Here is a 17,623-nt window from a genome sequence, read left to right on the forward strand (position 1 = left end):
CCAACAAATTGTTTGGCAGCTGGGACAAGAAATAAGGAGGAAGACTTCAGAAAAGTGGAGGTCCCAGCACTGCTTTGAAGGCCTCAGGCTTTCCTAGACCAATGCAGGAAGCAAATTCCAAATCTGACAGACTTCACTGAGAGCCTCCCAGGCCTTAAATCAAGGGAGTGTTCACTAGATTGTCCTGGCTGACATCAACCACCACAATGACCAGTGGATTGGAAGAGGTAGTGTCTTGGAACCCAAGATCCATAGGTCTTGGCTGAGTCCAGATAAGGTTTTGTCTGTTTACTGTCTTTGCACTTTTGCATCTACCAGCAGGACCTATCCAGCTTGCCCGAACCAAAAGACAGATGCGGTTTTCTGAACAAAGTCGTGAGCTACCCCAAATCTGTCGGTTACTCAATCCCAAGTGGAAATTGTGCCCAAGGCTACTTTGCTGCAAAGAATTTACGGGAAATGTTTCACATTTAAAACAAATAGAAATCAGTGGGTATTTTTTTTAACGCTTGCTGACCAGCTCTTCACATCCTGTTAAGCTAAATATTTGCACAGTAGTAGTAGCGCAAGCGGAGGAGGATGGGGGGGGGGGGGCAGCAAGAAGCTAGTATATCTCATTTGGGTGGCTGTATATTGTGATCAGCTGCTCTTTCCTCTTCTGTCTGTTTTTCTTAGCAGGGTCAGGACGAGTTTCGCAGTCCGAATGGTTCACTGCAATTCTCTACAGGATATCCTCGTTTTACTTTAATGGGGAGGAAATTAATGAAACATACAGGCCCTGGGGCTTCGAATACTATACATTAATATTATCCCAACTCATTGTGGTATGCGCGCTCTTTCAGACTAAACTTTACACTGGACGGAGGAAGCTGTGATCAGATTCAGGTGCCTGTGAAATTTAAGTGGTTGGGGGGGGGGGGGGGGAGGAGGGGAAAAAAAATAAAGGCAAAGAGAGGCTTGGAGCAGTTTCCTTCCGTTTCAGCCCCTGATCAGTGTGAGAACAGTGTTGGCCAAATAGGATCAGGTCAATACATACCAAAATGAAACATTCCCCCCCCCTTCCCTATAACAAGACTGTTAAATATACACAAATTATCCTGCGAGCTTCATCCTGCTGAAAGATCCTAGTTGACAGCCTTGGAGACAGAAGTCTTCTGGCTGGCCACAGGATGGATACCACACAGTGACAGAACAAGCTGCTGCTTACTGCTTTGCCTCTACTTATAACATGAGCCAGGGCACCCTGTTTAAAGGAGAGAAGCCAGTTTGGTCTCTGAGGCTCATGTAGGCTTTGTCCTGGACTGAGGCATTTAACAATGAGATAAATTAGTGCCAAATGTTGACAGACTTTCTGCTGGGAAAAGGGCCAGAGCCCTCACCAAGGTCATTTCACACGAACTACCATCTACCATCTGCAGTAAGATGAATCTGGGTTGGCTTTGAACCGGTGACTTACAGATAGAAAGCTCTGTAGCCTAGTATGAATCCCCTAAGCCATTGTACCCCACAAGCAAAGAAAAAGCATAACTTTTGCTCACAATAGCTTGTACCCCTTCTGTTTGCCTTTCTCTGGAGGCTCTTACAGAGTTTCACCTTCAGTTCTCAGCAGGGGGGGTCAACCTGTGGCACTTGTATCACAAGTGGCATAGACAGCCACTCTGCATGGTACACAGCAGATGGTTAGGGAAGGGACAACAGCATAGTGACAGTTAGGACAGGCAGAAGAAAGCAAAAGCACCAGATTAGGCAGAGAGAAGAGGGTGGGAAGAAGAAAGGAGAGCAGCAGATTGGGGAGGGGGAGGGGATCAGAGTGGCATTCGGGGAGGGTGCAGGGCTAATTTGTACAGTAATGTAAGAGTGATGTTGTAGCCATGATGGGCCAGAAATGAAGCGAGAGGCAAGGATTTCTTAGGCTGACATCTTCTATTGGAACATCTATACAGTTGGGATAAAATGAGACAAGCTTTTGAATGTAAGACTGTCTTCCTCAGCTTGTCTCACTTTATCCCAGCTGTGTAGTTAGTTCAATAAAAGATATCACTCTAAGAAAACCTTGCCTCAGGCTAATCTATGGCACACCAGCCAAAAAGGTTGCCCCCCTCCACACACACACTGGTTTTCAACATCCCCCTAAGAGGAAGGGTTAGTATAACCTCTAGTTAAAAAAAGGAGCAAGTGCAGTCCCGAGAGCGAAAGAGGTCTTTCCCAGGGTCACACTGCAGGTTTGGAAGAAGGTAGATGCTGGCAGGTAGGTATTCTGAATAGGAATCCACTCAGTGACTATCAGAGCGTACTTCCTGTCATGGCAGCCATTCTTATCTAAGCAAGGGTCGGCAATGGAGGATTGTGGCAGGCCGAGTCCTGGCAATGCTGTCTTCAGGAATTCTATTTTTTTTTCTTTTGTGTTTTTTTTGGTTTTGTTTTGTTTCCCCTGGTGGTGCAGATTTACTCAAATTACAGCAGTTGGCACCATCCTTGCATCCCTCCATCCTTCACATTTTTGGTGGGAGTGGGGAAGAGGAGAGCTTGTTTGGAGAAATCAACTACATCAAGAAAAGAGAAATTAGAAGGTCATCACGGTTTTGTTCTCTCGGGGGTTACTGGGGCATTTTTCTTTCTTTCTTAAAAATAAGTTCAAATACCGGAAATTTTCTATGGGCTGAAGAAGGGAGGGCGGAAAAAAACCCCAAACCCTGAATCACGAGGCTCCATCCATTTGATTTTAAATGTTGCTGAGCTGTTCCCCTGGCAGAAAAAACCACAACTTGAATATTACCACATTTTGCAAACTGAAGGCTCTGCCTTGGGATACGGGGACAATTTATTAGTGGAAATATCTTTAATTAATTTGTGCACAAGTTCGTGTTTTTCTTTAATTCTTCTCCCCAGGCTCTTGACCCATAGTAATGAAATCCGAGAGCCCTTTTCAGAAAATGACTTTCTCAGCATTTTTGTTCCTTTTAAAGTTAAGTGTATCGCATAATGACCATGAAATGTTATCCTTTATTAGGAACACACTTTTCACTGAGAGTCTTCAAATAGGCTTTATTACCAAGAGCTCTGTGGTAAGCTGCCATCCACTGCCTTCCAGTCAGACAGGCCTGGCTTTGAACTCCACATGCTGGTGTCTTGCAGGACATGCCTTTTCCCTGATGGCTCAGGAACAACCATCTCAGTCTGTGAAGGAGGCAGGCCACCTTTGTTTGGAGTTCCATGGGCTAAAGGAGGAAGTGAAGGTTTCAGCAACAGTAGCCAAAAGTAGTCTGCCTGGCAGATGTTTGCAGTCCATCTCCTCTTCATTCCAGAGTAAAGAGCAAGGACCAAGTATGCATTTTTGGTCCCTCTGGGTGAGCAGATCTCCTCTCCCCAGCTCTGAGCTTCAAGCTCCTCTGTGTGCTGTGTTTAGAAGAGCATTCCTAGCATCTTGTAATCTTTTATGCTAAGCTGAACTGGGTACCACAGGCCAGAAAGCTTCCCATGGACTGAGGCTGTACCAGTGATTTAATAGCTTGAGGTGGGTAAGGCTTGGAGTCTACCTGTTCTGCAGGGCTAGGGAGAGATGCTTAAAAAGTCTGAGCCTGAATTGATTCAATCTTTGCCAGTTAGTCTAACCTGGCTAGGCTGAACAAGTTTGTAATTGCAGATATCCCAGACATGCAGGCACATGCCTGCAGAAGCTCAGGCTAGAAGCTGGGGGGCACTAGAGCAGCCCTCCCATCTTTTCCACAGCACTGAGCTGAGGTGGGGCATGGACAGACCCTGGCAAGATGCTCTGATTAGTCCAGCAGGGAATTGATAACAGTGTTCATCACTCCCTAACTCAGTGTTTATCACCCCATTAAAAAAACAACATAGGGACATTACCAACTACCTGGTGATTCTGCCTGTTGATTCAGCAAGGACCATAGCAGCATGTGGTCTGCTAGCTAATACACAGACACCTCCTCAGCAAGGCAGAGGGGAGTGGGGAATTCCTGCTTAGCAAGGAGTGGTGAGGCGGAAGCAGCCAGCAATCTCTGAAGTTCTGCCCATGGAGCAGAGGGGAGTGGGGGGCAGCCCTGCTGTAGAGCAGAGCGTCCCACCCAGCCCAGAGAGCATGCTGGGATGCTGGGGGAGTCTGGTTTATCTTAAGCCAACAAGGGGTCTGGGACAGACATTGCATAAACTGGTTTGACCCAAATCAGTTAAGTCTGATACTACATTCAACCAGGTTTATCGCAAATCAGTTTCAGCCATTCCAAACTGTTTTATGTGCACTGAACATCTGTTCTGTTACAAGTTTAAACCCATTTCTGATCACTTAAACCAGTTTATGTGTAATGTCTGTCCCTATCCCTAGCCCAGATGAATGCAAGGGAAGGTTCAGAGCTCAAAAAACAGGATTTCCACACTGTTATAACAACTTAATCACAGAAGGACCCCAAGGCGCTCTGTGATCCTCTGGTATACATCACGATCATTCTTGAGGCTTCCTCTGGGGCCACATGTAGCAATGTTAGCAGTAATGCTTCACGCACAGTGTTGTCTTTTTCTTTTCTTTTTTTTTAGACAGATGAATTCTACGGGGTAGTTCTAGGGAGGCAGAATTTTTCGCCATGCATTAGAATTAATTGTTATAGCTCTTAAGAGCTATAACAAGACCTATGAACACAACAAATGGTCAACAGCTTAGCTGTACTTTTTGTCTGAAACCTGGTTCACTCACTTCCCCAAAAGCCCAGCATCTTCTGCCAATAGACTGTGGAGCGCTGGGCTCAAAGTGACCTTGAAGGGAAGCTTGTTAACTACTGCATTAGCCAAACCTGGGTTTTCTTTGGAAGCTCCCCATCCAAATAATGATCAGATATGACTCTGATTAGCATATAGGAGCTGAAGAGGGCACAGCTCAAGGTGGCACAGTGCTATGAATGACATGATATTCATAGAGTAGGAATCAGCATGTGTCCCCTCCAGAGTAGCACATCTGAATCCTTCACACCTCCAACTCCAGATCTAAATTTCCCAGTTTGGACCTGTTCTGTGTAGGAGGGGGAAAAAATCCACCCCCCCCCCCCAACTTCCCTTCTTTTTCTTTTTTCTTTGGATACCATTCCAACCTCTATGCCTCTCTGAGTTCAGTTCATGCCTCACCTAAGCAACATTTCATATCTCTCAGAAATTCTTCTGGTTTAAACCAGAAAAGAGAACAGACTGCTTTACAAAAGGCCCATCTCACTGTCTTGAGGCTGAACATCTCCCACCTCTAGCTCCCTCTTCACACCCCTGTCCTGGTCCTGTTTGTGCTCTGAATTGGCTAGACTGCAGCCTGGGCATGTGAACAATTTGCTTTGTTTCTGTTCTTGTCAAGCAACCACAAGAACATTGGTGGCGTGCTTTTTGTTTGGTTGCAGTTTAGCAGCTGTTCCCATCAACATAACCCTGTTTCTGCTCACTGTTTCCCTTTAAGTATACTCTTACCCAACTTTTCAGACCAGTAAATTCCCCCACTATCCCACCCATCTAGCTATGTTCCCTGTCATCCCCACCACCATCCTCATCACCCTTTTGGTTATTTCAACCTCTGTGATTAAGCTGCCCCCCAGTTGTTATCAAGAAGATTCAGGAAGGAGGATGAAAAAAGGAAACATAATCTTATCTGAGAATAGAAAATATGATAAGGGTCCCCTATCTGGAAGCTGCAGTGTCCCTTGTGGTGGGGCCGCTGCAGTTCCTTTGAAAATAATCGCTGACACCATCTCTGCTAAACCACCTTTCACACAGCTCAGCCTTTGATACAAAGGCCTTTGGCAAAATTAGGGCAGGATTGTGTGGACCCCAGAGCAAGAGCATTAAAATGCTCAAGCGTTTGGAATTAGGGGGCACTCAGCTGTAATTGTGCAGGACAAACTTCTCTATTGCGTCTTGCAGAGGGTCTGTGTGAACGTTTGTGCGAGTGTCTCCATGTGGGTGGCGGTGGGTCTTGTTTGCTTGTCATAGAGTGGTGTGAATGGACTGATTCTACAGCCTGGTACAGAAGCTTGCCAGAGGGATACTTGCTGGCCAAATCTGGCTCCTTGGGTGAAGGAGTATTACCGATGGTTCTAGGTAAAGCCCTTGCTGGACAACCTTGTACCAGCCCAGGTAGAAAACCAAGCAGGCTTCTGTTAGTTCTAGCTTTCCTTTCTAACTGTCTGTTTTCACTGTCAGGAGCCCGAGGATCAAATCTTGTTTTGTTTAATTTCAGCTGAAGCTAATTTCATAGTCTCGTATGCTAATGGCCCCCACCGGGCACATCATGAAACCAGTGCACAGCTCGGGAGAGCTTGGCAGCCTTTTGTAATGAATATACCTGACCTGGAAAAGTGCTTGGCACAGCGATGGGAGCATCTCGGGGCTGAAAAAGAAGATGGTTGCATAGGAGCAGGACTGTGGAGCATTGACTGAATTGTTTAGAGGCCTGACAAAGATAACAGGGCTGTAGAAATAGAGGAGGCTTTAATATTCACATCAAATCTATTATGTAAATTCTCTCTCTTTTCCCACCACCCCTTTCTCTCTCACACACATGCACGTACTGTGTAAACCAGTGATTCTCAACCAGGGTGCCACAACATGGTCCACAACATGGTTCACAAGATAAACCCAGAGATTTCAAATAGGAATCCACTGTGTCAAAAATATTTTGACCTGCTGTGGTCTTTCTGAGTTCTTTTCAGCAAAAGAATTGCTCCATTATTTTTCTGTAGTCAAAAACAAGTGAAAACTAAAAGCTGGCATTTTTCAAGGAGTGCTTGGGGTAATGAGGGGTGTCTTAAATAAAAAAAAAGCTGGTTTAGACTATAATTTTAAACAGCATCTGAAAGCATAACTGATTCTGAGTTACTTCAGTTTGTGTGTTCCCAGCTTGAGACACCTTTCATGATCTGAATTTCAAAGGGTGGGTATAAATCAGCAATGTTGTGAAATTTGGCTGCTTTAAGGTGTTTCAAGTTGGGCTCCCAGAAAAGGAGGTACCCCAAATCACTATTCTCTTCTGAAAATTTTGGCTTTGTTTTCCACCTTTGTACTTACTTACACAGTGACTTTGGGACTGTATCCAAAGCTAATTGAAGAAATCTCACAAAAACAGGCCATCTAGCAAATGTTTTAGTTATTACCAGTCAGTGAGATTATCATTCTATATGATATTTCCACTTCAACTTCCAGACAAAACCAAAAGGTATGTTTAGAAAATCCAAACAAACCCTCCTGTATTATGAATAGAAGATTTGGGGGTTTGCTTGGGGTATGCAAACTAGAGAAGTGGTTATGGGATAATGAGAGAGCCCTATTTACATTCAGTACAGATCAAAGTGTATTATTGTTCCTGTGAGTGGAACTTTCTGAAATGTACCTGTCCCAGATTGCCCCGATCTACCTTCTCTCACATCCTCTCATTGTCACACTGTGATAGAGAGAATGGGGCATTATAGCATTATGACCTTCTTTGCCTATATCTACTGATTCTACATCAAGTTGACCTTGTGCCTTTATTCCTAAGGTAAAAAGTTTTCAAAGTGACAAACTTAAGCGTTGGCCTGGAAACCACTACAGTAGAGAGAGATTGGCACAAGAAGCAGTAGATAAGCTTAGAAATCCTTGTTTTCCTGCTGATCTGGTTTCCAGGGGCCCCAATATTTGAATGAAGTCCATTGAGAGCTGTGGTGTGTTGGCCTGTAACATACCTGTGGTCTGTGTGGGATAAGTTTTCAGGTAAGTGTGACAGAACTTTTCAAATTGCTCGTTCTGTCCAAATTTGCCTAAATACATAAAATATGCCTTTTGGATCTTTTTCTCCAATTCTTCCTCTGCAACGGTGTGAATTATGGATGGAGGTACCGGCCTCATCTTTAAAATACCTGTTGCTTGAATTGTGGGATATTTATACCAAGGGAAAAACTCATCGATTTGTGAGACATTCATACAGGGCTAAACAGTGGAGTTGCACATAAATTCATTTCACCTTTTTCTGGTTTTGGTATCCTTTTCTATGCTTCTGTAGCCAACTATAAAACGGACTCAAATCAGAACCCTGGCCCATTTCCTTAAACTTTGGGGAAGTGCGGATCTGGGTCCCAAATTCCATTGTGGGCAGAACAAAAATTTGACTGCATCAAAGCAAAGTACTTTTAGTTTTACTTCGCAATCATTTATAGCTATGTGCAGTCCTTGCCCCAAAGAGCTTACACTGAATTACATAGGCAAAGCAAAACATGGCAGGGAACAGTCACTCAGATAAGGGGGAGCAGGTGAGTGGGTGAGTCACTGGACAGACTTTTTAGCAGAAAGGTTAGTTTAAATAGAAGTCCTTAAAAAAAAAAAAAAGAAAACCAACTTGCTAGAAAGTGAAAGTATGTGAGACATCCCCTAAAGTGAAGTGACTAGAAATAGGCTAGCTTGGCTTTAGGAAAAGCCTGAAATGCAACAAGAAAAGAAGAAACAGGCAGCATAAATGGTGCTAAGTCCATGAGTTTTTAAATCCCCTTTCAGTTCCAGTAGGTAATGGCCAAGAGGGAAGGAGATTTTTAACATGAGATGTGACCCCAGAACACCCCTTTCACATTGCAGCAAGGGGTTGCACAGAGAGGACATGGAGCATGTGCTGTTTCACAGGCATTTTTTCCAGTAGTCCCTTTTCGAGGAGGGGGGTTTGCAGGGTGATTGCTCAATTCGTAACCTCTGCATGCTTCCTGGGGAGCTTGCTCTTAAATTATTTTTTATCAAAAAGGCCCAGAAATTTGATAGGGGAGATGAGGAGATGGGCACCACCAGGCAGGATAATAAAGAAGAACTGTCACTTCCCTGGCGGTAGCTTTGTTGGCCCTGCTGCTTTCTGAGATAAAGACGCAGCAGCTGATTTGGGTTTTATATCAAAAGGCTGATTTGGCTGCTTGATTATATATGAAATATAGATTTAAAGCTTAACTTATGTTCCCAAAAGCGAATCAATTGCAAGGTAGACCATGACATATTTGTTATGATCACTAAAGAGCTTTGCTGGGCTTGTTGAAATGCACAGTGGCTGAAGGAACTTTAAAAACCTGCTTGGATCCAGTTAACTGAAATCTTGAATACTTTCTTTATTAATTACTAATAATTGTCAAGGGTGGGAAATGTTCTAGTCTCTTCATCATCCTCTACCTTTACCTTTCCAGGATCACTTCTGATTAGGAACTGAACAATTCTTCCTCAGGAGGAACAAGTCAGTGGGCCACTGTGAACTCCCAAGCAGCTGTTGGCTACACAGGCCATGATTCAGCAACATACTTGAGCATGTGAATGGTCCTTCACGAATGGTCCTTGCTGATGTCAAGCTAGTGGATAAGCCCAATGCTGAATCAGACCCTTTGTATTTGTTTCCTGATGAGTAGTGTGTTCTCGGGTCACATTCATCCTTCTGGGAACAAGGAGGTTAGGAGCCTCGGATCTACTGTTTTTAATGGATTCCTTGTCAGGATCCAGACTGACAGCACTGAAAGCCAGAATGGCAACGTGGCTCCTTAGTATGTTGAGCCAATATGTATGTTTCTGAAAACCGTGTCTTGAAAGAATGAGCTGGGGAGGCTACAGTGCTCCAAACAACAGCAATGCCTTCTTGCTCCTATTCACCACTTGCTTTATGGTTTTCCTGTTGAACAGTGATTCAGATTTAAGGCCTGCAGTTATTGTGGCACTGGTAGTCTTCAATTCCATGGGCTTTACTGCCTGGACAGCTCAAGTTGCAGGGAGCAGTAAGTGGGACAGACTGCCTCTGCGTTGGCCAGGAGACAGGGCTTTGGAAGTCCCTGGCAGATGTGCTAAGAATGATCCCAACACTCACCATCCCAGGAGCTGAATCCATTTCCCATTTTGTTGGCTTTGTTTTCCCATACAACACTTCATAACCTGCTGCCATCTCGTGAAGGAACACAAGCAACCCACATCTTTCAGAGAATGGAGCAAAGAAGGAATTGGACTACCTAAGTCACCTTGTTGTGTCATTAAACTCTGCAGGGCACAAGGCCACGTTGCCATGTAAGCAGGTGCTCTGCCTTAGCTAATCAGCACTGCTGATGAACAGGACATATTGGATCCAGTGGAGCACTGCATTAAAGCAGCCTTTACACATCAATACATTGTGTCATATAGATGTACCCTTAGGTGCATCATTGGTGGGCATGTGACAAGAGCCTGGACAGAGTGGCATGGAAATTGGAGGCTCTGTGTCTGCAAGCGCTCTCTTTCCTGATAAGGGGATGAGCCAATCTGCCATTCCAAACTCCCACAAGTCCTGGAATGATGGAAATCCAGATCTGCTCCAAGCAGATGATTTCACCTCTATTTTGTTCTCTAATGTCAAGTCATACACAGCCCTGGATACACTTGGATGCCCTAAGACTTTCTGACTATAGTAACCATAAGATAATGATATAAACTGGATAGACATCTGTCTGGGCTGGTTTAGGAATACTGTGTCCTGGACTAGCTGACCCTTAACATCCTTTTCCTGTTAATCTGTGATTCTCTCATGGTACATGGCAGTGTGGAAACACTGCTCAATTGTCTCATGTTTCCAGGTAAAGGATTCCTACACGCATCCTTGAAGAGGATGCAGGGATCTAGCCATATTCACCTCCCAAAAAGAACTGCCAAGAGCCCAGCTAGAAGGTTGATGCAGTAATCTGAATTTGCCAGGAAGCAGTGGCTAGCGCCATCCCACCTTGGCTGACAGGCCTCTGGGGCTTGTCTTTTCACAAATGACACACACACATACACTCACACAAACAAAACCCAGCAATCTCTCTCTGCAAGAGCCTCGCTGCTTCCAGGGGGAAGGAGTGCAAAGTAATTTGATGCCTTCATTATCTTCATAACATGAACCAATTTGTCAACAAACTACCGTGTGGCCTGATTCCCGATTGCAGAGAGCCAGACTGGGAGAGAAGAGGTAGCATTTGCTACTAGTTTAGGTATTGTTCTTTTCTGAGGAATATAAATATCCTGTGTAGAACTGGCTCATTAGACACTTATCCATTTGTATTTATGTTTTAATTAAATAACTGCACAGGAGGTGCTTGGTTTCCAGCATTAATAACCATAACACTTTGCCTCCATATGCCACCTTCCCTTGGAGGAGCTCCCTGTGATTTGCAAACAGGCATGAACTTATTTCCCAAGTCCCTTGCTCCTCTCCACCTCCCCAGGAAGAAATAGGAAAGCTAATATTTTCCCCCCATTTTGCAAATAAGGAAGCTTGAGGCATAAAATGCTTAAGTGACTAGACCAAAAGTTGCCTTGGTTTCTGACTCCCAGTCAAGTTATAACTGCTCCTGGTCCTCTGTTTCAATTGCGAGGTCATCAAGGCAGCAGAATGAAGCTGATAGCTCTCACCTCTGAGCCTTGCAGGACCTGTATAAGGCTTGACAGGAGTGTACATTCACCTGCTTTTGTGTTTTGTTGCAAACTTCAGAGGTCTCAGTCCAGGTTTCCAGGAGTCATAGATTTCATAGATTTCATAGACATTAGGGCTGGAAGGGACCTCAGAAGATCGAGTCCAGCCCCCTGCCCAAAGGGCAGGAAGTCAGCTGGGGTCGTAGGATCCCAGCAAGATAAGCACCCAGTTTCATCTTGAAGGTGTTCAATGTAGGCACTTGAACGACCTCCGGTGGCAGGCTGTTCCAGACCTTGGGGGCTCGGACAGCAAAGAAATTCTTCCTTATGTCCAGCCTGAAATGATCTTGAAGTAGTTTGTGACCATTCAACCTCATCATCCCTTGGGGCGCTCTGGTGAACAAACGTTCCCCCAGATACTGGTAGTCACCCCTGATAAACTTGTAGGTGGCCATCAGATCACCCCTGAGCCTGCGCTTTTCCAGGCTAAGGAGCCCCAGGGCTCTCAGCCTGTCATTGTAGAGTCTGCTTCCCTGACCTCTGATCATGCGCGTGGCTCTTCACTGGACTCTCTCAGGCTTCTCCACATCCTTTTTGAATTGTGGAGCCCAAAACTGGACGCAGTATTCCAGCTGCGGCCTCACTAAGGCCGAGTACAAGGGGAGAATGACATCCCGGGATTTGCTTGAGAAGCATCTATGGATGCAAGCCAGCATTTTGGTCGCTTTACTAGCCGCAGCATCGCACTGCAGGCTCATGTTCATCTTGTGGTCAATGATGACTCCCAAGTCTCTTTCTTGCACAGTGCTAGCCAACATAACACTGCCGAGCCTATAAGGATGCTGCGGGTTTTTCTTCCCAAGGTGGAGAACCTTGCATTTATCGGCGTTGAACACCATCAGATTCTCATCTGCCCACTTGCTGAGCCTGTCCAGGTCAGCCTGGATCACCCGCCTGTCTTCTGGTGTGGATGCTTTGCCCCAAAGTTTGGTGTCATCGGCGAACTTGGCCAGTCCGCTTCTGACTCCAGTGTCCACATCATTAATGAAGATGTTGAACAGTATGGGTCCAAGGACAGAGCCCTGGGGGACCCCACTGGTCACAGGACACCATGATGAGTGACTTCCATCAATTACTACCCCCTGGGTCCAACCACAGAGCCAATTTTCCAGCCAGTGGATCGTGGAGGACCCAAGGCGACAATTGGCCAGTTTCTCCAAGAGGCGATCATGGGACACCAGATAGAAGGCTTTTTTGAAGTCAATGAATTCTTGGTTATGTTTGGGTGAGTGATGGCTGAATTGTGGGTGCTAGGGAAAAAATAGGTTGGGGAAGTTAATTTATGGGTCTGCAGTACCTTTGAGGTAGGGAGTAAGACTTGGGGTGTGACCCACAATGCAACTGTAGGGAGGGGTCAATTCCACACCCAGACTCAGGACCTTGTCTGATATGGTTAGTACAATGTAGCTGTAACAGCTCTGGAGTGTAAGGACCTAGGCCCCATTTGTCCATTCCTGGGGGCTGCTATAGACACATAGATAGCTGACTGCTGTGTCTAGCAGTCTCTGTCAGATGGGGTCAGCCATGCTTAACTCCCTAGGATTCTTGCATGCCAATAATTTAAATCTAGAAAAAAGATAGAAAGCCTGTTCCTAGTGGCTGCAGAGGGAGAATCTTGAGTGGAATTTGTAAGACTCGCTCCTGCAGCCTGTTTGTATTTGTTGGAGCTGAGGTCTGTGCTCTGGATGCATTGTGTAGTCATGTATTGAGAGCCGTGTCTATGAGTAAGGCTTGTCATTGCCCTGCTGACTGCGGCTACCTTCTGAGCAGCTCCTGCACCGATCCACATCCTTCCTGGTTACCTTAGCTCAGGTGTGAATTGAGATAGGACTGTTACTGAGGTATCTAGGCTGTTAAAATGCTTCAACAAGGACTCTGGCTTCAGATGCAGGAATCTCCCTTTGAGAGCCCACCTGTGATCTGTTGGAGGTATTGCGTGCTTTGTGTGGGGTAGCTTGTCTTTTTTTAATGCCTACCCTGTGCTGATTTGTTTGCCACTCTGGTTTTTACTCCATTCCACATTTCGTATGCTGCCTTGCACTGCTCAGGCTCTGCTTTTATTTATTTTTACTATGTGAAATCCAGGTACCCCAGTTCCCTGCAACATAAAATACATAGACTTTGTTTCTCCAAAGTAGAGTTTATGCAAATAATTCCCTCTCTGCATTCCTTTGCTAGAGTCAGGCTCTGCATATCAGATTGGGCTCTTAATGACTTTTGGGAGTCATTTAAATATCTAGCTGACTAGCTCAGTTAATAATCAGGGCTGCAGCTCCTCGAAGAAGGAAAGACTCATGATGCAACCAAACTGGTTCTCTGCATCCATGGTTATTTTCAAACCCACTTCATATGCACTCTCCAGTTTCTCACATTTCTGCTGTGCTCAATGTCAGGAGCTTTTCCTAAGAAGTAGCACGCTCCCTTTCCTTCTGGGTCCCCACGGTCTTCTTATGCCCAGTGTAGAATCCTAGAGACGTTGGGCTGGAAGGGACCTCCAGAGGTCATCTAGTCCAACCATTTCCTGAGGCAGGACCAGCCCTGTCCAAACCATCTTCTACAAATCCATAATCCAACCTCTTTGTAAAACTACTGTCAACCCTGATGTAGCACAAGACATAAATCCTTAACCTGCCACAGGTAAAGCAGGGGAACCACAGCAGCCATTATCTTGTTTTTATAAAAGGTTGTTAATATATGCTCAAGCAATATATTTTGTTAGACAAAGTGGAAGTAAAGGGCCCTCCCAGGTACAGGACCATGTCCCCCACTACAGAGGAGGGCAAAAACCCACACAGTCCATACCAAGCTGACCATGGGGTAAAATTCCTGTTTGATCCCAAATATGGCAATAGGTCTGACCCTGAGCAGAGAGGCAAGACCTTCTGGGCAAGACACTGTAGCCAGGGACCTCTGGCTTTAAGCCCCAGGAGGAGTGTTGGCACACCCCAGTCAAAACCCCCAGCCTTGGCTGCAGCCAACACCCAGTGTCTCTGAGGTAGGCTTCTAAAACCCCTGACAGATGGAGCAAATTGCCATCTCAGTTTCTTGGCATCCCTTACCTGCTCATCCTCTTTTGGACTGGTAGATCTATGGAGTTCAAAATTAAAGTGTTGGGACAAAATTAAAGTGGTTGGATTGCCAGGCTCTATGGGGAAAAAAGGCTTAGGTGTTGCAGCAGGGAGTAATGTTGGGCAGGTGGTACTCTTTCCACTATAGCAGCAGTTCCCAAACTCTGACAGGTTGTGCACCACCAATTTAAAATGATACAATATTAAGTACCACCAGCAAATTTTTGTCATGTAATTATAATAAATATGTTAATGCGTACCACTGACAATTGGTCTGCATACCACTGGTGGTACATATACCACAACTTAGGAACTGCTGCACTATATAAATGTCCATAGGGGGCATTATAATGATGGAAGTGTCATTGGTTAGATGAGTCATTAAAGGCCCTGTCTGCTCATGATTACTAACCTATCTCCAGCCATCCTTTCACAGATGTATTTTGGTGCTCAGGCAAGTTTCAGTCTTCAGGTAGTTACATTTTGTCTACCTTTTTTTCCCTGTAGTTTCAGTTTCTTCATTTATATTTCCCTGCTGCCTCTTTTAAGCATTCATGGATTGTTACTGTATGCTATTAATTATCTGCTGCATTCTACCCCAGAGGCAGCTGCATTTTAGGAATGAAAGCAAACATTCCTCTGCTTAAGAGTAAGGCACTCACTTTAGTGCTTTCTGAAGATGAGGCGTTTGCCTTTGGCGTTGCTTTATTCTCCTCCTCTGTATTATGAAGGACAATGCTCGCTTAGGCATGTGGCTTATACGAATCGAATCGAGAGCTTATTTCATCAGAGGGGAATGTGTGTCTGAGGGAGGGCTTTGTTCTCTCTGTGCTGTTGAAGTGAGAATGGAAAATCTGGATTGGATTGTTATTTTTAGAGGGTCTGGGGTACAGTCTTTCTGTTTGTTTGTACAGTGCCTAGCACAGGTTTGGGTGCTGCATAATTAATAATAGAGGTAGGGTAGTGATAAGTGGCTGTAAGTCATGTGTATTGACTCCTGTACTCTTAACCAAAGAGGGGACATTGTGTGCATCTCCCTCCTTTCTGGGGCTGGTTCTCTACTTTGATCTAGTTTCTCCTGTCCTTGTGTCCTCTGTCTCCTTTGTTAGATAAAGTGGAAGTAAAGAGCCTCGCTAGCCACAAAGCCCAGGGGTGTGATGGGAAGAAGTTCTTTTTCCCAGGTGTTAAATGGGTTGACTGAGACTCTGCTCTTTAACTCTGGGCCGTTGTGGAGTGGGTGAGATAAATAATGACATGCAAGTAATGAACAGCTGTGAGTGCTACAGAAGCAGGGTGCTCAGCTTTCCTTGGGGACTAAGGTAGTGGCAGGGGGGCTCGAGCTATGGAGAGCCTCTGTGGGGAGAGGTTGCTTCATGGGTGACATAGGTCTCCTTCATTAGCCTGTCTACATAACTTCCTGACTAGGCCCCTCTGGTCATGTCTACATGTGTGTCTACACGTGCCTAAACTTAATGGGCATTTTTACGTGTGCTCCCGATGCAGCGCTGGGCGCTTTTAATTAATGTATCAGCAGCACCGTGCATCCCCATGCTGAGTGGCAGTGGGGCACTTTGAACTAAAGTACATCGAACGTGTTTTATTTCAAAGCACACCACCGCCATTTTCTCAGTGTGGAGATGTGCTGTGATGCTGATGAATGTGACACACGAGGCTGCCAGAGTGCATCAATTTACGTGCTACAGCAGACTCAATTTCCAACACGCTGAAGCAGGCTTCCTGCCTGTAAGTGCCTAATGCGAAGAGCACGCACCAACTGCTGAAGCTTCCTTAGCCTGATGAAGGGTTTTTGAACCCGAAAGCTTGCTTAATAACTATTCTCCAACCATTTGGGTTTGTCTAACAAAAGATATCAAATTCACCCGAGGAACCTTGTCTGCCTTTGCTTAAGGTGCATTAAAGTGATTTAGGCATGCGTCTACACGTCGACCCACTAATGTGCATTAAGGCACATTAAATTTAGGTGCAAATAGCTAAATTGCATTAGCCCACATGCAGACATGCTAATGTGCATTAACGTGGTGTGCATCCATTGATGCACACTGCTTTAATGCGCATTAAGCATGTACATGTGGGCTACTGCTACTTAGCTATTCGCGCCTAAATTTGATACTTGCTTTATGTACCCTTAATGGACCCGTGCTCCTAACATGCCTTAAAAATGATGATTTTAGGCTAGTCCTGCTTAAAACAGGTACATGTAGATACACCCTGTCTCCACCAAAGCCATGATTTTCCAAAGGGACAAGTGATTTCAGGTGTTCAAAGTGAAGACGTATATAAGGGAGTTCAACAAGCGCTGTACTACCTGTCTTCTGAAAATAAGACTGCTGCTGGGTCAGGCACCCAAAGTCCCTCATGAAAACATTTGCCTGACTAAATAAGTATCCTTTTCAGCATGCACAAAAATGCAACCAAATTTGTGTGCTTCAAAGCAAGGGGCAGAGCATGTTCATGAGCTACGTGTTCCTCAAGGATAGTGTTCTATCTGCCAACTGCGTTTTTCATGAAACAAGGGGATCCCATTTGAGTCGCTTTGTTCATGGGACAGAAGGAAATCACGAGCTGCCACATACACAGGTCCTGAACCATTTAAATTTCAGCGGTCAATCAACACCTCACATTTTTTTTAGATCAATTATTAATAATCATAAGAAATACTAGAAATGGGCCTAAACTGCAAAATTTGGATCCATATGTGAATTTTTCCAGGGCTTGAAGGAGTTTGGGTCCATTTCTAATAGATTCCCTACATGAATATCATTAATACCAAGCTTCTATGGAGCACTTTTCATCTGAAGCTCTCAAGTTATCTTAATTAAGAGAATGCTGTCCTCCCCATCTTACAGATAAGAGAACTGAGGCAGAAAAAGTAACCTGCCTGGGCTCACACCTGCCACTCAGGAAGAGAACTCAATCCAGTGTCCTAACCAATAGACCAAGCTGCCTTCTATAGAGCACATTTCAAGCTCAGACCTACTCCAATAATAGGCCCACATAGAAACCTATTTAGATACTTCCTGTAATGCACTACATTATTATACATTATATACATTAACATCTATGAATCTATGAATCATCTATGAATC

The sequence above is a fragment of the Alligator mississippiensis genome, chromosome 12 (genome assembly GCF_030867095.1).
Source record: "Alligator mississippiensis isolate rAllMis1 chromosome 12, rAllMis1, whole genome shotgun sequence".
Classification (NCBI taxonomy): Eukaryota; Metazoa; Chordata; order Crocodylia; family Alligatoridae; genus Alligator; species Alligator mississippiensis.